We start from the raw sequence: 26,561 nt of genomic DNA, 5'->3' as shown, positions 1-26,561 counted from the left end.
GGATTGCAATTACAACTGGAGTACATGACCATTGTTCTGTGTGCTCTGCAGAGAGGCCAACCCACTGACAGGCACTTTACTTTGGCATCATCGTCAGCATCAGAGTTCTCAATCCAAGGCCCTCATAAACACCTGACGTGGCTCAAAGTATGCACAGAAAAAAATACAGAAAAACAACATGATTAAATAGGTAGTTCAGTTCTAGTTCAATTAGTCTTTATTTCGATTTTTTTTCAATCATAAAAGACACAATAACATGAAAAAACAATTCATAAAATTTCATCAACAGTCCAACGATTCAAATGTGATAAATAATTAAAACATTTAAAAAATGTAAAACATTAAAATCATCTAGTCATTTTATACCAGTCTTTAAAAGATATTTTAGAAACATCTAACTGTAACCTAGAGATTTTTCCTTCGAATGTCTCACATCCAGTTTAGAAACTTCGCCATAGCAATCGCTATATCTTCACGAGTATCAGTTTTCAATATGTGAAGTGCTGTGTTACAAGATCTTGTTCCAAGATTGGAACAGATCGGTTTAAGCCATTTCTTTCTTAGTCGCTTATATACGGGGCACGCAAACATTATATGCAAAATTGTCTCATCTGTAAATGGACACGAGGGGCACTTAGTCCCAGTAGCAGTACGCCAATTTGACGTAACCATCTTTATAGGGAGAGACCCGACTCTAAATTGATGGTACAATTTCCTGTCGCGAAGCCTAGTGATAGAATCCCAGTATGTTTCAAATCTTGTTTCAAGCTTATATTCCAAGAAACTACATGTCAACGAAGAGTTGTTTATCGTTGACCTAGTATTAAAAGTGACCTTGTTCCAGTAAATTGTCTTATACTCTAATTGTGAAGGAAAAGAATGTCCTACTGGGTCCTCCCACAGGTGACTAAGTCCCAAGGTAGTGAGTGAGCACTTAATTTTTTGTAGCCATTTTATTTTGCCTGATGTGTCTACTTCTTTTATATATTTTTGAGTATTTGCGTATGGGAGAAGTTCTGGAGTAGTCCAGAGCCTTTTCCAATATGTTAGGGGTCTGAAGCGAGCGATCTTCTCAATTGTTTTACACCCCAGATCTAAAAATAGTGGTTTTAGAGGGGTCGATTGGGGTAAACCATTTAGGGATCTCAAGAATTTATTTTGAGCTTGGACTACGGAAGATAAGTTTTCGAAGCCCCATAACTCTGTGCCATATAATATTGACGCCCTAACTTTCCCATTATAAATTGATAGCACTGGGCTTACCGGTTTTGAGTAGGAGAGGCGATGCTCTTTTAATAGTGCACCTCCCAGTTGGTTGTGCCTAATTGTCAATAGGTCTAGCTGGGAATTCCAGTCTAAACTCTTACTCATGGTTACCCCCAAATAAGTGAAGGTGTCAGTTTGTTCCACTGGTACCCCATTCACAATCAGTCTCCCTTTCACTATTTTGTACTTATGTAATATCATAAACTTTGTTTTCTCAACGTTAATCGCCAGATCATGGTCTTTGCAGAAGACTGTAAATCTGTCTAGAGTTCGTTGTAACCCTGATTGTGTCTTAGACAGAATTAAAGTGTCGTCTGCAAACATCAATAGGGGTACCTTCGAGCCAGCGAGTGACGGAGCGTCAGTAGGGTAATTTGTATAATATGTAACTACCCTGTTGATAAACAAAGTAAAGAGAGTGGGGGCCAAGACACATCCTTGTCGAACCCCCTTATTAACTGGAAAGCATTCCGTTAAGTCACCTTGTTTACCCCAGCGAACCTGAGCATGATTTGCCTCATGAAGTTTGATGAGAATAAGTAATAATTCCAATGGTAGCCCTGAATCCTTTAATATATCCCATAATTTTTTCCAGGGGACTAAGTCAAATGCAGATTTTAGGTCTACAAATGCTGTGTATAAGGTCCCTCCAGCTAAAATTATAGTGTTCCAGTAGACCATCATAAACCTAAAAACTTGGTCTATGGTACTTACATGGGGTCGAAAACCTGCCTGTAAGTTAGAAAGGATATCGTGATCATCTATCCCTGTGTTTGCTGGGGTTGGCACGGTCCCCTTTTTTATAAACGGGGACAATTTCAGCTCCCCGCCAAGATTCGGGAACAGGTGCCCCTCTGGCTATAGCATTAGATAATACATAAATATATTTTAGCCAGTTTGGTTTGTCAAATTTGAATATATTGGCAGGGATACAATCCGGGCCGGGGGCCCTTCCCGACGGAATTGCATCCAAAACTGTTTCTATTTGCCTCATCTCGAAAGATACATAAGTATTAATAATTAACTTGGGGTGCCTATTCTGAGCTTCAGGAGTGGCGGCGAATTGTGCCCCAAAGTATGCAACCCATTGATCAGGGGCTACGTTATTAACTGGGACTGGCATATTATCACCGCTCCCCCATTTTACTGTGTGCCAAAACTTTTGCATGTCCTTCATTTTACTTGCTTCTAGGCGATTTAGCCATCGCTGCTCATCAAAATCCTTTAATGCCTTATAATGAGCTTTTTTGTATACTAATCTGGCAGCTCTAACCTCATATCCTGTTTTAGACCTAATTGCTTGTGATAGGGATTTATACGCAGCTCTGCAATCCAAGTCATACCATTTTGCATATTTCTGTTGTATCCCTCTACTCTATTTTTTTTCCCTGATAAAAAAAGGCCTTTAACTTTACAAACAGCTCCTCATGAGCCTTTGTTATATAAATTGGGATTTCTCCCAGGGTCTGTGGGATTAATATTGAGGTTAAAGTTCCCCCACAGCTAGCTTTATCCTTTCCAAGACATTAGCATTTTCTGATAGTGATCCCCATTTTATTCTTCTCATGTCATTTGTGATCACTCTATCTGCAGTCATTATTTGATTTACAATCGTTTGTGTTTTTAGTCCCTTAATATCTAAAGTTAACAATAAAGGGTTATGATCGCTCTCGATTCTTTGTTGGATAATCATATCCTTTAGCTGGGACCATAGCTCTAAATTTATAAGAAAATAATCTATACAGCTACTTCTAATTCCATTATTATATGTGTGCTGGCCCTCATTGTCTGACTGTGACCTCCCGTTTACAGCCCTTATGCCTTTTTCTAGACATAAGCTTTTTAGCTGGAGAGCTGACTCAGTCCATTTTTTAGGTCTCGTGAGCCAAAGGCTCGAAGAGACATTTTATATCTGGGCTTTTCAAAGTGCTGCCGTGGCCTAAAGCTACAGTGCACGTGAACGTGCACGCGCGCAGCGCCATGTGTCTTTCCTCCGTAGCGATCGTAATCACGATCACTTTCACTTTCGCGGCCGCGTTTCCAAAGCTTGTTTTCCTTATCTTGGAGCATTTCTCGGCAAGTCACCAGGACATAAATGGCAGAGCTACAGAATAACTTCACTCTTCCATCGAAAGTAAGCTCATTCTAAACAAGAGACTGTTTTCTTGTTTGCAGCCATTTCTACTCTCTAATTATGAGTCGCTTCATAAGGATGGATGAGGGCGCATTTAGAAGTATGAAAACAGACGACTGAAATTACCAAAAATGCCACTGGCTTTTATTTTTTCATTAACTTGCTGCTAACCTTTTCACTTTTCAAAGTGACAATTCTCAGCTTTATCCTAGAAGTGCACTTACTGTTAATGATAACCCGGTTAACAACAAATAAAGTGGAGCACACTTACACATCACAGTCTTACACCTACGATTTGTCTAGATCTGTTTTATAAGAATGCTCAAATTCCGAGGGGTGCATTAGAAATGTAGGAAGATCATTTTCCAGGCCCCGAATCGTACCCCTGCAGCTTGTGTACCGTGTCAAGAACCCACACGGTCAGTGCAGGAGTTATTTTTCACGGTTTGATATTTTTCCACCTGGTTAACAATTTTGCGCGGGGAGAATTCTCTCTCCTGAAGCCGCATAAAAATAAGTCGTATGTATAAAATATTTTCTCTCATTCTTACACCAATGTTTTTCGTAACTGAAGTGTGCATTTACGGAAGGAAAAGCCATTAAGATGGTCTGTGAATACGCACACACTTGCATTTTGAATGGGTGCCATAGATTTTCAGGGGTCACCCCTCAGATCTCCAGGGGACTCCTATCCTCCCACCCACACATTACATTTACGGCTGCGGAAAAAACAACCCACCCGGTGGAGTTTTCACAGCTGTGCGCGCTGTGGGATGCAGGTATCCACCACGAACCCCGCTTCTCTTACCTGAAAGCTCTCCTTTTCAGGGAGACACTTTGCGCCCTCCTAATTTCCCTTTGGTGGTGACACTGTTTTGTGAATCCGGCCCACAGGGAAGGAGCAGGTGAAGTACAGGTAGGAAGCATCTTTCGCTCCCACTTCCCATCACACTCGAGCTCGGCCTCTGGCACACCCGCTGCTTCAGACAACAGTACCAGGCGTCAGCTGGCACACACATTCTGCAATGGGACTGGACAGCGCTGTGCTCAGTAACACCCACAGGTAAGCATCAAACTGTACAGCTAAAGAGGCGCGAGGCAAGAGATGAACAATAAATGTATTACTTGCTGTCATTTCATTTCCCATGGCATTGCTGGGCTGTGCCTTTTTGAACTCTGCTTGCACTGTGCTATCACAGCTCTTGTGTTATTCATGATTCAACGGCTCATCCTGCGCAGGTAAACATTTGTGGAGCTGGGCTTGTCCTCATGGGTCTATGGGTCATGGATGGATCGTACATTGCACATGAGTCATGACCCCAGGGCTAGTCGTTCATGCGAGGGTCCCTGGCAGTAAGAAGCATTCGGCCTCTGGGCAGCGAGGTGGCACCAGCACCTCTGCAGAAGGCGGCACTGCCACATGCTGATCTACGTCTGTGCCTCCCAGGGGTGCTGGAACAATGTCAGAGTGGGGGGTGGGGGCTGCCATCGGCGTTACATCACTGAAGCCGTAAAGATTGTGAACATTCCAGGCGTCACACAGTGAACACGTGCGGCCCTTGTGTTTAGCGGGACAGTGGTCAGGGGGTAGTAAGTAGGTGCTGGCGCTCCTTCGAGAACACTCTCACAGATATCTCACTAAAGCATGGCAGCGCCACGTCATTACAGAGGACACATCTTCTATTGAACTGGCCACTACATTTGCGCAGTCACACCGTTTTTTTACTGATAAAGAGGTCACAATCTATAATGTATGGAAATTGGGTTTAGGAAATAAGTATGCCTTCATTTCTATTGATTGTATCAACATCTTTGTTTTCATTACACTTCAGAATTGCACGAAAGATGCATCATTTGAGCTCACCGCACTGCTGTGAAAGTCTGAAGCATTTATGTTTTAGTATGTGATAGAAAAATGACAAACACACACATGCATTTACACACACATATGAACATATACAAACACACACAGACATGCATAAACATATGCATATACATGCACACCAACACACCAACCCCACATACACATATAAACAAGCACGCACACCAACATACTCAAACACATATACATACACACAAACATGCATACACAGACATAGGTATACACACAAACATGTGTACACATCCATGAAGACAAATGAACACAATGACACACCCATACTTGCACACCAACACACACATGCATACACAAACATATACACATACAAACACACACACATGCATACACACAGATATATACATATAGACACACACACACTATGCACACACACGCATCTCCCATACTGTCTCAGGGGAAGAGTTGGTGTCAGCTGTCTCCTAGAGGGAGATCTCGCATGAGACAGTAAGACTCAGAGACATGTGGCGGTGGGGAGAGACAGACATGCCTCCCTTTCATTGTGTTGTTGCAAGATAGGGACTATCTTCTGCCACTGGTGCATTCAGATAAGCGGCAGGAAGTTCGTCGGACACATGCACTGGTTTCAATTTCGAGAAAGTGGGGTGAACGTTTCACAGATCGGGAGTGTGTGTCAACACGTGTTTCTCCTTCACGTCAAGGCCAATCAGTACATTTTGTTTAACCGTGTGGTCATGAATCCTTTAATTGCATAAGTGAGCGGGTATGGATGTAAACAAAAATTTAACACTAATACCACATTTTCTGTCACTCTTGTGAACAGGTTTGCTGTGAATGTATGAATGAGAATGGCGTTTTAGAATACATTGCATGGAAAAGGGTCAACATGGTGTATACGTGTTTTTGGGTGTTTTTTTTATTTTATTTATTTTTTATAACATGGTTAACGTCATGATATACCGGATTCGGATGCTTCATTGCAGATCAGTTGTTTGGCCCGTGGTTATTTACGAGTTTGGAAAATACTTTTGTATTGTTTCGATTCTTTTTGTATCTGCCCTATCTATTGGCTGCGTCCTTACTCTCTCCCATCTTCTCTCTCCACCTCTTTGCTACATGTTCTCTCGTAATGTTTTCATATTCCCCAACTCTCCTCTTTACTCTCTCTAATTCTTTTTTTGCTCCTTTTCTGTCTCTGTCCCTTCTCTCCTCTTTCTCTCCCCACCTGTCCCTTCTCTAACCCCACTCCTCTTCCTCTGCCCGCCCCCCCATCCCTCTCTCTCGCAGTACTGCAGCATAGGCAGCACCAGGTCTCTGATGCCTTCTCAGTGTTGGCCCTGGGGGTGGATGAGGTAAGTCAGCCCCCCAAGTGAATCCCATTATCAACAGATAGTGAACCTCTATTTACATACAAGTACGGAGCGGTCTCGGGTGACGGCTGATGCGAACAGTGATCTGCTCTCTGTCCCGGCAGGGCCTGTGGGGTGGGGGCGTTACCTTACACTAGGAGAGGAAGTAAAAGTGATATCCTCCCCTCCCCCCCAGTCCACCACTGTCTATCCTCATCCTCCACCCCTCTCTCTCTCCTCCACTTCTGAATCCCTTTCATCTCAGTCTCTCCTTACCCTCCACCTCGGTCTCTCCTTACCCTCCACCTCGGTCTCTCCTTACCCTCCACCACGGTCTCTCCTCACTCTCCACATTGGTCTCTCCTCACCCTCCATGTGTCTCTCCTCACCCTCCACACGTCTCTCCTCACCCTCCACACGTCTCTCCTCACCCTCCACGTGTCTCTCCTCACCCTCCACACGTGTCTTCGTCGGACACATGCACTGGTTTCAATTTCGAGAAAGTGGGGTGAACGTTTCACAGATCGGGAGTGTGTGTCAACACGTGTTTCTCCTTCACGGCAAGGCCAATCAGTACATTTTGTTTAACCGTGTGGTCATGAATCCTTTAATTGCATAAGTGAGCGGGTATGGATGTAAACAAAAATTTAACACTAATACCACATTTTCTGTCACTCTTGTGAACAGGTTTGCTGTGAATGTATGAATGAGAATGGCGTTTTAGAATACATTGCATGGAAAAGGGGCAACATGGTGTATACGTGTTTTTGGGTGTTTTTTTTATTTTATTGATTTTTTATAACATGGTTAACGTCATGATATACCGGATTCGGATGCTTCATTGCAGATCACTTGTTTGGCCCGTGGTTATTTACGAGTTTGGAAAATACTTTTGGATTGTTTCGATTCTTTTTGTCTCTGCCCTATCTATTGGCTGCGTCCTTACTCTCTCCCATCTTCTCTCTCCACCTCTTTGCTACATGTTCTCTCGTAATGTTTTCATTTTCCCCAACTCTCCTCTTTACTCTCTCTAATTCTTTTTTTGCTCCTTTTCTGTCTCTGTCCCTTCTCTCCTCTTTCTCTCCCCACCTGTCCCTTCTCTAACCCCACTCCTCTTCCTCTGCCCGCCCCCCCATCCCTCTCTCTCGCAGTACTGCAGCATAGGCAGCACCAGGTCTCTGATGCCTTCTCAGTGTTGGCCCTGGGGGTGGATGAGGTAAGTCAGCCCCCCAAGTGAATCCCATTATCAACAGATAGTAAACCTCTATTTACATACAAGTACGGAGCGGTCTCGGGTGACGGCTGATGCGAACAGTGATCTGCTCTCTGTCCCGGCAGGGCCTGTGGGGTGGGGGCGTTACCTTACACTAGGAGAGGAAGTAAAAGTGATATCCTCCCCTCCCCCCAGTCCACCACTGTCTCTCCTCATCCTCCACCCCTCTCTCTCTCCTCCACTTCTGAATCCCTTTCATCTCAGTCTCTCCTTACCCTCCACCTCGGTCTCTCCTTACCCTCCACCTCGGTCTCTCCTTACCCTCCACCACGGTCTCTCCTCACTCTCCACATTGGTCTCTCCTCACCCTCCATGTGTCTCTCCTCACCCTCCACACGTCTCTCCTCACCCTCCACACATCTCTCCTCACCCTCCACGTGTCTCTCCTCACCCTCCACACGTGTCTCTCCTCACCCTCCACACGTGTCTCTCCTCACCCTCCACACGTGTCTCTGCTCACCCTCCACACGTGTCTCTGCTCACCCTCCACATGTGTCTCTGCTCACCCTCCACACGTGTCTCTGCTCACCCTCCACGTGTCTCTCCTCACCCTCCACACGTCTCTCCTCACCCTCCACATGTCTCTCCTCACCCTCCACACGTCTCTACTCACCCTCCACACGTCTCTCTCCTCACCCTCCGGGTCGCTCCTCACCCTCCACGTCTCTCCTCACCCTCCACGTCTCTCCTCACCCTCCACGTCTCTCCTCACCCTCCACGTGTCTCTCTTCACCCTCCACGTGTCTCTCCTCACACTCCACGTGTCTCTCCTCACACTCCACGTGTCTCTCCTCACCCTCCACGTGTCTCTCCTCACCCTCCACACGTGTCTCGCCTCACCCTCCACACGTGTCTCTCCTCACCCTCCACACATCTCTCCTCACCCTCCACACGTGTCTCTCCTCACCCTCTGCTGCACGCCGCTGCATGTCACAGTGCTGCATGCCTCACACTGCTGCACGCCGCACACTGCCGCACGCCGCACACTGCTGCACGCCGCACACTGCTGCATGCCGCACACTGCTGCACGCGGCACACTGCTGCACTCCACACACTGCTTTTATGCGAGTTTATGCTACTGACATTGTAAATGACAATGCCTTTTATTTGTTTTAAAACCAAAACATAAATAAAAGGCATTGTAATTTTACAAGGCTAATAGCTCAAACTCTTATAAACGCGAGACCTATTGCATTGCAAATGCTTGTTTATGTATGGTAGCGTAAGCTGCGGGATACCCCAATTAGAATCCTCTTCCCCGCCAAGATCACAATCTTCATTTCCAAGGGGCTCAAACGTACAGTTAAAATCCCCTCCAATTACTAGGTGGTTTTTTGATCTGATTAGGTCAATAAAGTCATCTAGTTGTGAGACAGTAGGGGATGATTTCCCACCCACCAACCCTTTTGCATACACATTAACTACTACAACATCATGATCATGTTTAAAGCGGATCCTAACAGCTAAGATATCTGGGCAATCTATGTTTACCTCCTCAACCTGGTATTTGGAGTGTTGTCTCACCCAGATGCTAAGTCCCCCTGAGGGTCTCCCCCTGTGTCCAGTATTAGCCAGTTTGGAAAAAGCAAGGTAACCCGGGCGAAAGGTACAGTCCCTTGACCAGGTTTCCTGGAACATACAGATATCTTGATCCTCTATAAAAGCGGACCAATCTGATGACATTATCTTAGAGGGTAGACCAGCGATGTTCCATGAGAGAATACTTATGGAGGAGCTCACCAATCTCTCAGTGGATTGGGGAATTATCTGTGTCATGCTACCTTCCAGTTGTGTGATTTTAATTTTAGTTATCTGCGAACCTGAATTTAGATCGTGATTTAGTGTAGCTGTGCTGAGGCTGTTCTCTATAAATTGTGAATTACTTAGTTGTAGTCAATCACATTCTTCAAGATCTGATAATGGGGCAAACCTATTGACCAATCTTAAGTCAGTACGTGTAGGCAGAATTCTTGGGTTTGGGAGTAACTACCTACCTGCGTTTAGGGGGGTGCTCTTCCCCAAGATATTACAGTGAGGTCTATAAAAGAAACCTAGCGAAAGAACAATTATCTTATCGGCGCAGGCCTCTGAATTATTTCCCAAGTGGTCCAAGAGAAAACGAACTCTTGCACCATTATTAAAATGTACTACTATACAGTCACCCCCCAATGCTTTTCTTGTTTGGCCAATCCAAGACAGTCTTCTAGCCATGATCATCTGGTTTTGTATTTTTCTATTCATAACCCCAGTGCCCTGCAAGCATTGATCCAGCCAGTGCATGACGGTTAGCATGAGCTGCGCTGTCGATTCAACCTGGTCCTCCCGTAAAGATGGTACATTACCTAGAACCATCACCAACGGGGCTGCTGCGGGTGGAAGATCTAGTGTCCGTAGTCCTAGAGTAGAAGATCCATTGGCTTTTCTTCCATGACTCCAATGGTTTCCTGAGGCGCTATTCCTCAGCAGCGGACAAATGGGATCTATAGGGATTTTGTTCGTGGTATTGCTCATTTTAATTGAGCTATTAGTATCTCCTGCTTTATTTATAGCTCTATCATCCGTTAAACTTCCATTTAATTGAGCAAATTCACCAGATGTATTTAGTGCATCCGAAATCTCCATTCCTCTTATTGCAGCTGAACTTCCCTCTACATTTGGAGTCTCCGTTTGGGTTTTGATTTTACAAGCCGATTTTGTTTGCTTTGCGGGTGGCTTACTTGGTAATTTATTAGCTCCGCCTGAGGAGGGAGATTTATTTTTCTCAAGATTGATCACAGGGTTCTCATTGGCTAAAGGCGTTAACGTTTGCTTTGTTTCAACTAGTAGACCCTCAAGCGCGCGAAAATTGGACTTGGCCTGTGAGTCGAGACTGTTTAACCTTTCTTCAATTCGGCTCAGTTTTTCTGTGATTGGGTTTACAAGTGTGAGCACAAGGTGTTCTAATTTAGTCCACATTTCCTCACATATAGGTGGGGGCTGATTATGTGATGAGTTGGAATGTGTAATAGTAACTTGTAATGGAACACCTTCTTCTTCATTAATTAACTCTGTTTGGCCCTCCCCTCCGTTAGTATTCAGCTTCGATATTTTAGCGTTTTTCGGCCTCTGCGGCCCACCTCCTCTCTTTCTTTTAACTGCAGGATCCACAGTTGGACCTAGGCTTAGGTGTTTTTTGAACCCATGGCATTAATGACGGGCTGCGGTCAAGCACATGCTGTAATAGATTTACTCACAGTTTCCCCAGATAGCAAACTTCCTTGAGTTAAATCTATTTTGTCGGTTTCGTCGGTGACCAGGGTGGAATCGGCCACATTCTCCATATTTACCCCATGATCAGAGTTGTTGTTTTGAGGGACTATAGAACCCAGAGAAGATCTTTTGTGTGGTAATGGATCTAATGATAATAGTCGCTCTGTCCTTTCTATTTCGTACTCAAGGACAGAGGTAGCTCTGGTAAGGAATTGGTCAAGAGTCCCCACAATGCTTCCTACTGTTTGCGCACTCGTACCCAGAGGATCTCGCTTGTTCATGTTAGCGCTTGAAGTTAATAGCGTCTAATACAGCTGCGCTCTTGGCAGAGAGTTAGTGTGGTTAATAGGTAGCGAAGTAACAAGACTAACCTTATGAAGTGCTGTAGATTGAAGGCTTAATGATGTGGCCCTGCCCAGCCTCTTTTGATCTCTAACGGGCCCGCCCTTGGCCCGGGCACACCCACGCATGTCCCGTGCTGCGGGAGCCCTTCCCTGACTGCGTGGCACTAATGCACTAACGCGGCTCCTGCTGCTACTGGGGCTCTTGTGTGGGTTTAGGTCGACTTTCGCGGCTCCTCCGCAGAGAGGCCCTCACACCGCTGCACCTCCTTGCAGCCTCCGGCAGCCCCGCTCCCACACAGCAGCAAGGAACCAGGAGCTGCGAGCCGGTAACAGCAACAGCGGGCCGGCAACAGGGAGCGGGGAGCAGGGAAACCGCACCGGGAGCCTCTATCTGGGAACAGGGAACAGCTGACTGGGAAATAGGTAACTCTTGAGGAAGGCTACATTAAGTAAAATTTGAAATAGGAGAGGAACTAAATAGCTGACATGCACTGCCTTAAAGTTTTTAACATTAGTTTGTATATCAATCCATGTTTTTCCATTAATGTTGTTAAGGGCATGAAGATGAGGGCAGTTTTAATATCATACAGCAGATAACTGTGTACTGTAAGCACATATCTCTCACTTTGCGCTTAACTCAGATATGTGGATCAACTTCACAAGGGAACAAGAACCCTGGCCTGCTTGTCTCTTCTATCAATTTTGCAGGGGAACAAATGTAGCAGCTCCTCTTTTAACAGGTCCAGTGACGTGCAGCCAGGACCTGGGGTATTACAGTGGGGGAAGTTAGCGTGGCAAGGGGTCTCAGAACAATATACATAACAGAAGATTAGCATTCTAACACCTTCCTTTACCGAGAACAAGGCACCCAAACACGTGCTTGCATCCACTTCCACGTATGATGAATGGGAAAGGGTGGGATCTATGCATGTGAATGACAGATGGGCTACTCTCACACAGGGACAGAGACTTCAATGCCCGAAACCATGATGCTGAAAGCGACACTGACCTATAGGGGATACTGCCATAGTCTACAATGGCAATGAAGGGCTTTAGAACAGTAAGCCCTGCTCGTGCGTCAAAGTTCAGAAAGTTGATTTACAGCCTGGCTTCCATCTCCTGCTTCAGAGCGAGGTGGGGAAGGCACCCTGGGACAGACAGCCCAGACTCAAATACATCGATTTGTTTAGCGATAGGATCGTATCTCTAAATAAATCGATCTATTTAATATTTGTAGAGGAATGTGTAGGAATTTCAGAGGGGAGCAGCCCCAGAGCACTAATGGAGAAACTGCCCCTTCTCCCTGAGTGACCTTGCGCACATGTCCTAAACAACTGGCAAATTAAGATCATGGGTACTTCCACTAATGAAACAAGCTCATTCTAGGCAGGGCACAGCAGCATGGCAGGTGTGAGTAGAGATGCACTGGTCTTGGCAAGTGATCTCTGTTAGATGCAGCAGCAGAGTTTTCTTCTGAAGGCCAAATGTGCTCAACTGAACTTGTTTCATAGAGCCTGTGCCCATTCAAATTAAGAGGGCAATGGGAGAAGCCAGCCAAGAGCAGGAGCACATTCACAAGACTTTCAAGCGAGGAAGTAGGTGTGTGGGGAACTGAGAGTAAACATTCTTACTGTGTGTGGATTGTGGTTCTATTCCTAAGCATCCTCCGTCCAAAATGTGTGTTAGGCAGAGATCAGCCTGAGCTTTGAACACAACAACGGAGAAGTGTGCAGGCTGTGTGTAGAAGAGCTTTGCACACCATGCTGGAGGGGGTCAGATTGCTTTGGCCTGGAGGGAGGAGATGCAGATAAGAGGATTGAGGGCCTGCTCTAAGGGCAATGTGACATCCGCATGGTCAAAAGGCACCTGAAGGGGAATGTCCATCTTGGGCCTTAATCATTGAATTTTTATCAAAGGGCACCATTGACACAACACACGGACACTCATATGTATAACACATAAACCCAAGCACACAACTCGCTTTCCGGTCTAGAAGAAAGATTGTAGCTATTCTGGACAATAAGGATTGTACTAGTTAAGACCCAGAGATTCACTTTCTCTGAGGTACAGTAAAAGCCCTACCATCCTGACTCCAATCACAGCTAATAAACATCTGTTTTCTTACACGCTGGTAAGGAGTGTGGGGAGAGAATCAGATCAGTGGGTCATTTACGCTGGTTGTTGACACATCACTTGATCCATGTAGTCATCTGGTCATCCATCAATAGAGTTCATCATCAAAAATAGGAATGAGCCCTGTAAGGTAAGAAGAAGTACTTTACAACTTACTTTAGTAGATTATCTACATTAATATCATTTCTATTGAGAATCTTTAAAGTTAAAAGACCTCAGTACTTGTGAATACAGTAGGGTTTGTCTATATCTCAATTCATCACACTTGAAATATTTCAGTAGTTTCACTTGACATTCGATAAGAAACAGCTCGAGGGTTGTCAATCAACATATGGGATTTGCCCAGGTCTCTCTACCTGGAGGCATACAATGGTTCTCTGAATCCTTCACTGCCATGCCGCACTGTAAAGCATCTGGCACCGAGACACTGCAACAAGTGCAGTCACCACCAGAGTTAACATAAGAAGAAACCTTTTTAGCTTCTATATTTATGTATGTCACTTAATTGAAGCCCCACTCGATCAGTATTTGAGATGGATGGTGTAACTACAATATATCAGTCCCCTTAATCCTTTAGGGTGACATGACATCTTTTTAGATGCGATTTGGCAGTTTTATTTACTCTGATTAAGGACATTAATCCTAAATGAAAGATGTTAAATAATTTGTCATCTGTAAACATTGTTTATCCATGGTGGACACACATTGTGTCATAAGCCACCTACCTGGATCCCAGATGATTCCAATGGGGCGGCTATGCTAGTTCCCGAATCCTTACGAAACTTGCCCTTGGTACACAGGAGGAGACACTGTTCCAGTGGCAAATCCTAGGGGAAAGGGCGGTTGAAATCTTTTCAAATCTCAACCAACCTTTAGTTTTGTTGTTGATTTGTTTTCATTTGAATTGTCAGTAGAGGCTCCTTTCTCAAGATTTTCGAAACTGTAGTGAGTATGATTTCAGCTTCAAACCCCCAAGCAAATTTAGATGGTGTTTGCTTCACCCAAGTCCTCTCTGGCAGAGCTCTGGAAACAGTATGTACAAGTTGAACAAAAACACTGTTTGCAGCACGATGCTGTGAATGAGCTCAGCGCGCAGTAAATTCAAGTTTGCTAATGGATCTCTCCTTTTCTTCTTGTTCTTTTTTTCCATCCAGGTGCAAGACTAATGTGGGACGTTCTTTGTGGTGAGGTCGAAGCGGGAGGATCAGGGGAGCTGGGCAGACAGTCCTGGAAGCCAAGAAACAGGTAAGTGGCAGGCGAAGAGGCTAAGCGAAGGGGAAGAGTGTGGATGGTCTTTAAATAAGACCGCTTTAGAATGTTCATAAAGGTCGCATTCTAATGGGGAACAACCTTTACAACGCAACTTTTACAACGCACTACACTTACAACGCATTTTTTACAACGCACAATCCATTACAACGCATGACATTACAACGCAGGACACTACAACGCATTTTTAAAAACTACCTTTACAACGCATTCCATTACAACGCATACTACCATTACAACGCATACCATTACAACGCATAATATAGTAATATACTATCCAACACTTACCCTACTGTTGCACCCCCTGGAGTTAGAATAGTAATTTTTACCCCTATACTATCCAACACTTACCCTACTGTTGCACCCCCTGGAGTTAGAATAGTAATTTTTACCCCTATACTATCCAACACTTACCCTACTGTTGCACCCCCTGGAGTTAGAATAGTAATTTTTACCCCTATACTATCCAACACTTACCCTACTGTTGCACCCCCTGGAGTTAGAATAGTAATTTTTACCCCTATACTATCCAACACTTACCCTACTGTTGCACCCCCTGGAGTTAGAATAGTAATTTTTACCCCTATACTATCCAACACTTACCCTACTGTTGCACCTCCTGGAGTTAGAATAGTAATTTTTACCCCTATACTATCCAACACTTTCCCTACTGTTGCACCCCCTGGAGTTAGAATAGTAATTTTTACCCCTATATTATCCAACACTTACCCTACTGTTGCACCCCCTGGAGTTAGAATAGTAATTTTTACCCCTATACTATCCAACACTTACCCTACTGTTGCACCCCCTGGAGTTAGAATAGTAATTTTTACCCCTATACTATCCAACACTTACCCTACTGTTGCACCCCCTGGAGTTAGAATAGTAATTTTTACCCCTATACTATCTAACACTTACCCTACTGTTGCACCCCCTGGAGTTAGAATAGTAATTTTTACCCCTATACTATCCAACACTTACCCTACTGTTGCACCCCCTGGAGTTAGAATAGTAACTTTTACCCCTATACTATCCAACACTTACCTTAAATGCAATTTAATATTATGCGTTGTAATGTTATGCGTTGTAAATGTAGTATGCGTTGTAATGGATATGCGTTGTAAAGTTAGTTTTTAAAAATGCGTTGTAGTGTCCTGCGTTGTAATGTCATGCGTTGTAATGGATTGTGCGTTGTAAAAAATGCGTTGTAAAGGTATGCGTTGTAATAGCATGCGTTGTAACGTCATACATCCCATTCTAATTGTTTGTAACAAGGAACAGGTGCAGATAATTAACTTGAATGAGTCTGCCTTCTAGAAGATGTTTTAGAATGTTCACAAAGGTCACGTTCTAATTGCTTATAGCAAGGAACAGGTGCAGATAATTAACTTGATGAGTCTGCCTTCTAGAAGATGTTTTAGAATGTTCACAAAGGTCACGTTCTAATTGCTTATAGCAAGGAACAGGTGCAGACAACTAATTTTATGAGACTGTCTTCTAGAAGGTGTTTTAGAATGTTCACAAAGGTCGCATTCCAATTGCTTATAGCAAGGAACAGGGGCAGGGGATTAATTTGATGAGGGATGTCTTCCGGAAGGTGCACATTGAGGTCATCTATGCCGGTTGCTTGATGCTTATTCTGGTGGATTTTCGGGATGTTTCCGTAGCGCCTGAAACCTGACCTTGCATATGCTTGGTAAAACATTTGTAAAAGCTATTCAGCCTTTTTTTTAAAACTGGGTAACACCAGCTGCGGCTAGCTATTACCAAAAGCATGTAATATAGTCAAAGGTCAGGGTACAAGATGTTTGTTCATTCATAAGTGTTGGGAGGAATGATATGAGTCATGCCGGTATATTGTGATAGTCAAGAGAGTTGAGCTGTGGCAGGAATCCTGACACATTCGCACCATCATACAGCTCAGTGCTTTTCACTGGAATTCTACATATTGTTCTGAAGAGGGAAAAATCTTTGTTGTCCTGAAGAAGGTGGTGTAATATATTTAATTTCCACCATAACACAAAGCAATTACTGTACTAAATTTGTGGAACAGAATTTGATAAGATAAGGAATTGGTTTCCACTATGTGCTGTTTTTCTTGATTCCCACAAATTAGCCCGAACCAAGGACAGATGTTGTCTCTCTTACAAATAATTGTGTCTGTGTTGTTTGTAGGATTGTCTGATTTTTAACTTGTCATGAATTGTTATTTGAGATTATTGTAAACATTTTTTATTACATTTTTATAAAAAAAAATTAAAATATAAAGATTGAATTGTTAATGCAACCTCTGATCATTTAAAATTGCGAGTATGAATGCTTTTTGATTGGGTGTCTGGATGTTCAATTAATATTAATATTTTGGCTTCCAAAGGGAATCATATTTTACTGGTAAGTCTTTCGCAGAGTCCTGTCCCAAGACACTCTGCTCAGTGCACTGGAGGGAACAGTGATTTCAATCATGCCTGACTACACTGCACAGAAAATATGTAATTATTCAAACTCAACAGTAGATGGCATGGAAATCTACAATAGACATATGGTGGAGCACTGTACTTTCCACTACCTCTCATGTCCTCTTGCTCAGACTCCAAAGATTGAAAACCAACATTTGATGGGGGGAAGAAAGGGCAGGGCAACAGGCAATTTTATTATAACCTACATCTCAATCTAGGCTAAACTGACCATCAACTTGCATTCAGTTTTAGGCATAATGATTACAAAACACATGTGAGGTAATCCTTGGGTCTGATTAGCAAATGCCAATCAGAGGGCAGGGTCTCAAAGGAGACATGATACGCTGCTCTCATTAAGAGCTTTTTAGGACTTTGGAAGTAGCAAGATTAGCTGCAGTGTAGGCTTTTAAAATGCAGGATCCCATCAAACAATGTATTGAGTTAAAAGGGCATTTACTCTGGGCGAAAAATCACCTTAGGTGAGAAACATCTTGGTGGGTCTAACAAGTTTCGGACTGGCAAAGTATAACACATAACTTCTAAAGTGTGATGGGTCCTCTTCTACTTCAGAGGGTAGACTTGAAGAAAAAGAAGGTAGCACAATACCACGCTTGACGTTAAATTCTGACAGACCGTACAATGGAAAGGTGTCAATGTATACAGAATCTTTTTGTCCTAAGTGTTAAAGACATACAACCATGCTCTTGCTCAAAACGTAATTCCCAACATGCTTGGGGAGTTAGTATGAATACTTATTTCATCTGTGAATGGAAATGCATGAAAATCAGCCTTTGCAGGAAGGACAGCTTGTAGTGACAGCTCACTGAAGGTTTACGGACCATCTTACAAGTCCCAAAAACAAGTTTCCATTACGAAAGATAGTCCTTGTTGAGCCACAGGCAGCCTCACCTTGTGTATATTACAGGGCACAATAAAATGGACTGCTGGAGTTCCCATCACAGCCTCCATTTACGTCCTGCTCCTTTTTTATCCTTTAATGTCTTTCCAGTAAATTCATGTGGAGCAGTTGGGACAGATGTGATGGAGCAGGGTATTAGCTAAGCATGTAAAAGCTCCAAACTCAATTGGCCAAATAAATAGTACCTGACTATGAATCGAGGAACAGTTTTTCCTTGATTAAACCTGAATGATCTGACCCTCCCTCTTTGACCCACAATATACCTCTGTTTTCTGTGGAAGTCTAATGTGATTTACCTGAATTATTGGAAACACGAAAACTGAGAAACTACATTGGTAGAAACCATATCATGGAAAACCAAACGTAAGGAAAGACATTTTCAAGGAAATACAAATGAATCAAAAATTAAATGGAACATTTTAAAGGAAAGATAATTTTAAGAAAAACCAAAAATTACAATACTTGGGTGGAGTTTATGGTTAGTGAGGGGTTTTAATGTTCATGCATAGGTGATGTTTAGAGCTGATGAGGGTTTTTTTAGGGTTCAGGGATGGCAGAGTTTTGAGGGGCTTTAAGGTTCATGGGTGGGTGGAATTTAGGGTTAGAAGGGCTTTTAGGGTTCAGGGATGGGTGGAGTTTAAGGAGAGGGGTGAAGTAGTCTAGGCATGGTGAGGGAGTTTTAGGTAGCAGGGATGAATGGTGTTTACGGGTAGTGAAGGAGCAGGGATGGATGGTGTTTAGGGGTGTTGAGGGTAAGGAAGTTGACCATTGAACTTCATAAAACAACTGGCGATTTCCAGTCGGTCTTACACCTCCAACCCAATGCCTTCCGTTTGCATGAGATGCATTGAGGGACTCTGGACATGAAAAGTGAGGGGCCTGGTATTTTGTATTGGTATGGTTAGAGACCACTGAGAATCTGAACCACAAACCAGTCTACCCATGATGAGGTCAACAGGCCGTGCCGCAAGATCACCATTAATACCAGAAGCAAGGTTGCAATATTCTTTCTCTAATTTTGTAAATATGCATGCAACAACAGAACCAACTTATTTACCTAAAGCTGCATTTCTTGCATTATTTTGCCTCAAAAAATAGCAAGGCCTCGAAAAATCTACATGCCCATGCGCAATGGCAAGTAAGAATTTATCAGGTTGAGCTATTTTTAGCACCTACTGGTCCTCTGTTCTGGTGAGTGAGCATAATCTGCAAAGGAATAGGTGTTCAGTTCATTCAGAAACTGAATGAGCAATAAAGATGCCTTTAAATTTTGTTTTTATCTGGACACATTTGCTGACTGTTCAAGGAAAGAGGTCAAATGTCAGTTTGTCTTTTTACTAATTACTGAAAAGGAGTTTTTTCTTTTTCTCTTACTGAAGGTTAAAGGTTTTTGTCAAGTGAGATGTCTGACAACCATTGTGAAACAAAAGTCTGTAAGATGTCAGTATTTTTTTCTAACACAAAACATTTAAATAGCTTGTAAATGAATAGTACAAATATTTCAAAATATATCAGGAATTACGAAAGCACATTTTTCGTAACCGAGAAGTCTGAGGCAAACAAGTAGAACGAGCAGAACAAACACAGAACATTATACTTAGTGAAGTGCAAATGACAAATATTTACAGAACTTGATGTCCAAACATTATTGTTTGCACACTATGGGGCATATTTACAATAAACTGATGGAGCCGGTGAAGTTCCAAAATTGCTAATGCCGCGCTCCATCAGTTTAAAAACGCAGTGATGCGCTGTATTCACAAGAATGAGGCTCAACCCTGCGTTTCTCCTAGCCCCGGCTAAATCTAGCTGCCTTGCGCCAACACAGGCACCCTTGCACCATAGTGCAAGGGTGTCTGCGTTGCATGGAAGGAAGGGAAAACTTCCTGCATATGAACAATTTTTTATTCGCAAACGCTGTTTTTTTGCGAATTGCAGCGTTTGCGAATAACAAATCGTTTGATACATATGCCCCTAGAACTGCAGGTCTAGTAACATTTTTATGATTTTTCGAGGCTTTTAGCAGGTATCCATATTACGGCGAGTCTGATGTCATTTTGCCAACTTTTCTATCCTGACTAGGGTTCGAACCTGAAACGTGCAGGTTCAACTCGTAAAGCGCATTGTATACCAGAGAGTTCCACAAAGGTCTAGGAGCAATGGAGCCATCTGATTTCCAGGAGAAGCTTGACCTATGTAATAAACTGCATTTAGATTAATTGATGTAAAACAATTACATTATTTGGACATCCTAAATATCTGTCCCTTCAAGCCTCACATGACATACCAGACTCACCTGAAGTTTATTTACTGCATGGATGAGCTTTAATAAGGTTCCAAAGGGTTACTATATCTATCACAAGCACAGACCTGAAACTTTGGGGCATGTTGTCCTTTTCAGATTCAGTGCTGTTGAAAAGAAACAACACCACCTGAGGTTAACTACGTTGCTTATGTCATTGGCGTAATGAAAACAAACAATTCTTGAGCTACGAAGGGTATTTTAGACATACCTGGACAGAAGTCGAAGGAGATTGGTCATTTCTACCTAGAGGACACACAAAGCAAGAAAAGCTACATGTCTCCAGTAATTCCGTGAGGGGACTTTGGAGATGAGAGTTTTACTTATCTGATGATGGGCGGGTGAGATCTTTGCTGCTGGGGCAAAGATGGCCCTTTGGACTGAACTGCTAAGAACCTGTGGATGTGACAAACAAAATTATCATGATGCAACGTATTACTCCAGAAAGGCTGCTGATACTCAGTGGTGCCTCACATTTTATTCAAAATAATACTCAAACTACGCTTTATATAGAAGCTAAACATGGGAGGATCTAGGTAATAGACCGCCATTAATCAATGATACTGATATTTCCAATCATAGAAGGATACAATGCAGAGCACTCCCCAGCAAAAACTCATAGCTGTGACATGAAGGCTACATACACAGATACATGGGGTTTGAATATTAAATCACTGAGCGACCTTGAGAGCATATGCAGTGTGGAAAAGACCACTAGAGACCCTAAGCAGCGTACATAACTTACAAATCAAACGCCAGAAAATGATAAACCAGAATCCAAGCTGAGTATTGTACTCAGTGCTTTAATTGGATCCAATGTAACAAAGTCACAGAATCTCACACAAGCATTTGCAATGCAATAGGTCTCACATTTACGTGAGTTTAAGCTGTTGCCATTTACAATGGCAATAGCTCAAACTCTTGTAAATGCGAGACCTATTTCACTTCAGAGAAGCGGCCACCATTGTCCGGGGCTCCTTGAAAGCGAAAATCCGCATGGCGAGAAAAGCATGTCGTGCCTGCAGTAAGAGAAACCCATTAAAGAAAAGAGTGCTTACAGACTATATAATATATACCGTATCGCAACTTAAGTAAAAGGGCCAGACGCCATGGGAGGTTACAGCTGTAGACAAGGCGGTGCCAAGGAGGGACGAACAAGCCTAATAACGACTCACAAGCCAGCGTTTATAAAGAACAATGACACAAGCCATTGTCAAATATTGGTGGAGAGTAGGTGGGGCTTCAAAGCCATACTCCAATACTGCATGCCTCACAGCAGCGCATGTGCTGCCAAGGCTCGACCTAAAAAGGAGTCAACACTGCATACACACAATAAAAAAGTATTTTGAAGCATTTGCCCTATATATATTTAGTAGTTAACTAGTTGGACTTCCTTCAGACATACTAAACCCACTGAGCAAGTAACAGTGGACTGGAAGCCCATATGAGCTGTTACCCATTCACTTCGAAGACAGCTCTGGCACTTTGTGCCATGTGAAGTTGAGGGTGGCAGCTCTACCACCATGTTTCCAAGTGAAGTTGAGGGAGACAGCTGTCCATCCTTGCTTTCAAGTGAAGTTGACAGTGACAGCTCTCGCTCCAAGCTCCCATGTGAAGTTAAATGTGACAGCTCCCCCTTCAGGCTTCCATGTGACGTTGAGCGTGACAGCTCTCCCTCCATGCTTCTGTATGAAGGTGAGGGTGACAGCTCTTCCTTCATCCTTCCATGTTAAGGTGACAGCTCTCAATCCATGCTTCCTTGTGAAGTTAATGGCACTCGCTTTCTCTCCATGCTTCCATGTGAAATTAACAGTGCCTGCTCTCCTTCCATGCTTACATGTGAAGTAGAGAGAAATAGCTCTCCTTCCATGCTTCCATGTGTAGTAGAGGGTGGCAGCTCTCCCTCCATGCTTCATGTGAAGTTCAATATGACCGCTCTCCCTTCATGCTTCCATTTGAAGTTGAGGGTACCCACTCTCCCACCATACTTCCATGTGAGGTTGAGAGAAGAGGGACAGCTCTCCCTCCATGCTACCACATGAAGTAGGGGGTGGCAGCTCTCACTCCATGCTTCCATGTGAAGGTGAGGGCAGCAGCTCTCCCTCCATGCTGCCACATGAAGTTGAGGGTGACAGCTCTCCCTCCATGCTTCCACGTGAAGCAGAGTGTGACAGCTCTCTCTCCATAAATCCATTTGAAGTTGAGGGTGACAGGTCTCCTTCCATGCTTCCATGTGAAGTTCAGGGTGGCAGCTCTCCCTCCATGCTTCCATGTGAAGTTGAGGGTGACAGCTCTCCCTCCATGCTTCCATGTGAAGTTGAGGGTGGCAGATCTCCCCCATACTTCCATATGAAGTTAAGGGTGACCGCTCTCCCACCATGCTTCCATTTGAAGTTGAGGGAACCCACTTTCTCACCATACTTCCAAGTGAGGTTGAGAGGAGAGTGACAGTTCTCCCTCCATGCTTCCATGTGAAGTTGAGGGTGGCACCTCTCCCCCCATGCTTTAATGTGAAGTTGAGGATGGCAGCTCTCCCTCTGTGCTTCCATGTGAAGTTGAGGGTGGCAGCTCTCCCTCCATACTTCTATGTGAAGTTGAGAGCTGCAGCTCTCCTTCCGTGCTTCCATGTAAAGTTGATGGTAGCAGCTCTCCCACATGCTTCAATGTGAAGTTGAGGGTGGCTGCTCTCCCTCCATGCTTCCATGTGAAGTTGATTGTGGCAGCTCTACCCCATGCTTCCATGTGAAGTTGAGGGTAGCAGCTCACCCTCTGTGCTTTCATGTGAAGTTGAGGGTGGCAGCTCTCCCACATGCTTCCATGTGAAGTTGAGGGTGGCAGCTCTACCCTCCATGCTTCCATGTGAAGTTGATGGTGGCAGCTCTCCCTCCAAGCTTCCACATGAAGTAAAGGGTGACAGCTCTCCCTCCATGCTTCCATGTGAAGTTGAGGGCGATAGCTCTCCATCCATGCTTCCATGTGAAATAGAGGGTGCCCGCTCTCCCTCCAAGCTTCCATGTCAAGTTGAGGGCAGCAGCTCTCTCCATGCTTCACGTGAAGCTGAGGGTGATAGTAGAGGAGCATGACAAAAGCAAATGGTTACTGGTAGATGCTTTGCTTAACATAACTCACTTTACTGGTCTTAATTATTACAGCCGTGCCAGTGTAATTATCAACCTAATGCTTTTAAAGCAGCTGTCAGATCAAGACACCAACTGATTATTGGAGTTTATGCAACGCTGGTCAGATGCTAAATTATAAAATGTTCCCTCCTCCTCCTACATTACCTGGAATGGACTATAGTTTTATCAGCAGGAATTGCACGGATTAAATCTGGAATCAATATTTATTTCACTTCACTCTATTGTGATTTCTTCAGATACTGAACTACCGTCAACAAAATCTGTGGCAACTGGAGATGCAATATTCATCTATCACATGAAGAGAATGATGTATATGCGTTACTTCATTTACTGATGCATTATTGACCATAAACCCAGGGATGCTGCACTACCTGAAAACTGGGACGAGTTTAAAGCTTTTCTCGGAGTCTTCATAATTCCCTCTGTGAACTCTCCACCAAGGGATGCTGCCTGTGGTGTTCCAGGGGGTTCTGCATTATAATTATACGTTTTTAATATCGACATTTAGGGGCAGATTTACAAGCCCCTTGCGCCACTTTTGCGTCACTTTTAACATGGGAAAAGTGACGCAAAAGTGGCACAAGGGGTTTGTAAATCTGCCCCATAGTATATAAAGTACGAGGTGCAGCGTCCTCAATTACTAAATTAATTTTGGCGGAAACGACACGAAGTAGTAATGGCAGATTCAATCTCGTGACTACAGAAAGCAGGTGATGAAAGAAACGACCCTGCCTTGCTGGAGGCCGTCCAAGGAGGAAGAAACGAGCGGAGCAAACCACGTCAACAAACAGGGCGGGGCTGGAACCCATCCAAAGTACACAGTACAAAACAAAATCAATACAGATCTGGTTAAAATTGTTGTAGGCAGCGAGAGTGAAACAAACATGTTTATTCAAAGCAAAAAGAGACGCCCCTGGCCGGCCCGGCTCCAGAAATTTTTAGTTGGGAGGGCCAAGTGTGCATTTGGGTGGGCCACTGTGGGCCCAATTTGTCGCTTCCTGTGGTAGCCTACAAGCCCTAGATTACATTATATTTACTTGCAAACAGTCAACATGATACAACGGATCAATTCTGTGTGTATACAGAGCATGTGGAGAGTTATTTGAAAGGAAGAGCAATGTCTGGACTTAAGTGCAAACCTTCAAATTCCAAAAGGCCAGGCTTCAACACAAGTACTTCCAGGCCCGATTATCCACTTTTCTACCACCCTTCTCCTGTGCACCTTATCTCACAGCTGAACTTGGGCCACAGCCCCATATCAGCCCCATCCAGCTCCACTTTCATTATTCCCGTCAAAAACATTAGTAAAATCACCTTCAAACTTAAAACATTGAATATAGCAGTAAATATAATTAGCACAATCTTTAAAATATGCTCCACAGTTGTCCTAATGACCTGACTGCTAAATAAATAAAAACAGAAAGGCCATGACAGGGCCGGTTTCTGCGCTAGTGCGAATGTCTTTTTTGGTGCCTCACCAATGACCTCTTTTTCCGCAGATACCATTACTACCACCCTCCAACAGTGCCCTTCATCTCTCTGTAGCCCCTTCTCAAATGCATTTCATTTGTTGTATAGCGTTACCACTCATATCAGTGTAGGGTGTTGCAGTACTTTACATCACACGCCCTTTATACAGAGACAATGAATCATACAAGTATGTCAATCAGCCTATAGGGAATGTCACATGAGCCAATGAGGATTACAAGGTGTAGGAATTACATGTCATTCATACTGGTGGGCAGTATATTTTAAGAGAGTTTGAACTGGGGAAGCACAAACTCAGGATTTAAAGCATACCCCAGTGGTTGGGGGTTGGCTTTACTAATAAAAATGTATATCGCCCAAACTCTTTTTAGCAACATTAAAATAATGAAAGACTGGGGAATTTCTAACTATGTAGTAACACAAAAAAAGCGAAGTTCTAACTCTACCATTCAGGTTTGTATGCAGCTCTTTGATGACAGTTCATTGGTCACTGTCCTATGTTAGGATTGTAACTTCTGAATTGCAAGTAACACAAGGATCTCTGTGACAAAGGCAGTAACCCACTAAGCTATCCAAATAAAATACAGCTTATCTGCATTTCAAAACTACAAACAGGCAAAGGATTGCTCTCCTGCAGGATCATTAATCACCAGTTCTCTGGACATTGTTTGTTGATGTCTTGCATCTATGGCCATGATAATGATAAAAACAATTTAAATGAAGCACACACAAAGTATGTACCTTGCTTGGCCTGTGCAGATTTTAAAAATAAAAACAAATAGTAACACATTCTCTGACCTACTCCTTGTGTCACAGCCTGATCTGATAAGCAGCAGCAGGAGTCAGGAAAGGTGAATCAGAATAAACAAACTTCTTTTCTCCAATGCTGAACAGAAATGCAAATATCCACGCAGCACTGGATGGTAGGTAAAAGTTACTCTGTGTCAAATAATTTGTTCCCTTCGCCATGCCCCTGTTGTACTTGCACGTCACAGCCCACTCTTCTAAAAGGAGTTGGGTGATTGGGGATGGCTGTAAGAAAGAGCCCAGGCCCAATAACGCATCTCCCAGAACAGGAAGAAAAACAACGTTCGTAGGAACGTTTTCAATTAAAGTGCCGATTTTGTATTGCCCTTCATGTCCTCACTGGGAGGGCCAAGGCTCATCTTTGGGTGGGCCAGGCTCATGTTTGGGTGGGCCTGGCCCACCTGGCCCACCCTCTAGAACCGGGCTTGGCCCCTGGGAGCGAGGACAAGAATGAACTCAGCTTCGAGAGGCTTTCCGAGAAGAGCTATTAATACCCTGTCTGAATGAGGGCGGGTAAAGTAAGCAGCGCTCTGAGCAGCCGGTGCACTTTTTACCCGGAAGTCTGGTGACCGGAAGT

Source organism: Triturus cristatus, chromosome 7 (assembly GCF_964204655.1).
Source record: "Triturus cristatus chromosome 7, aTriCri1.1, whole genome shotgun sequence".
Lineage (NCBI taxonomy): Eukaryota > Metazoa > Chordata > Amphibia > Caudata > Salamandridae > Triturus > Triturus cristatus.
This window is presented reverse-complemented; position numbering follows the sequence as displayed.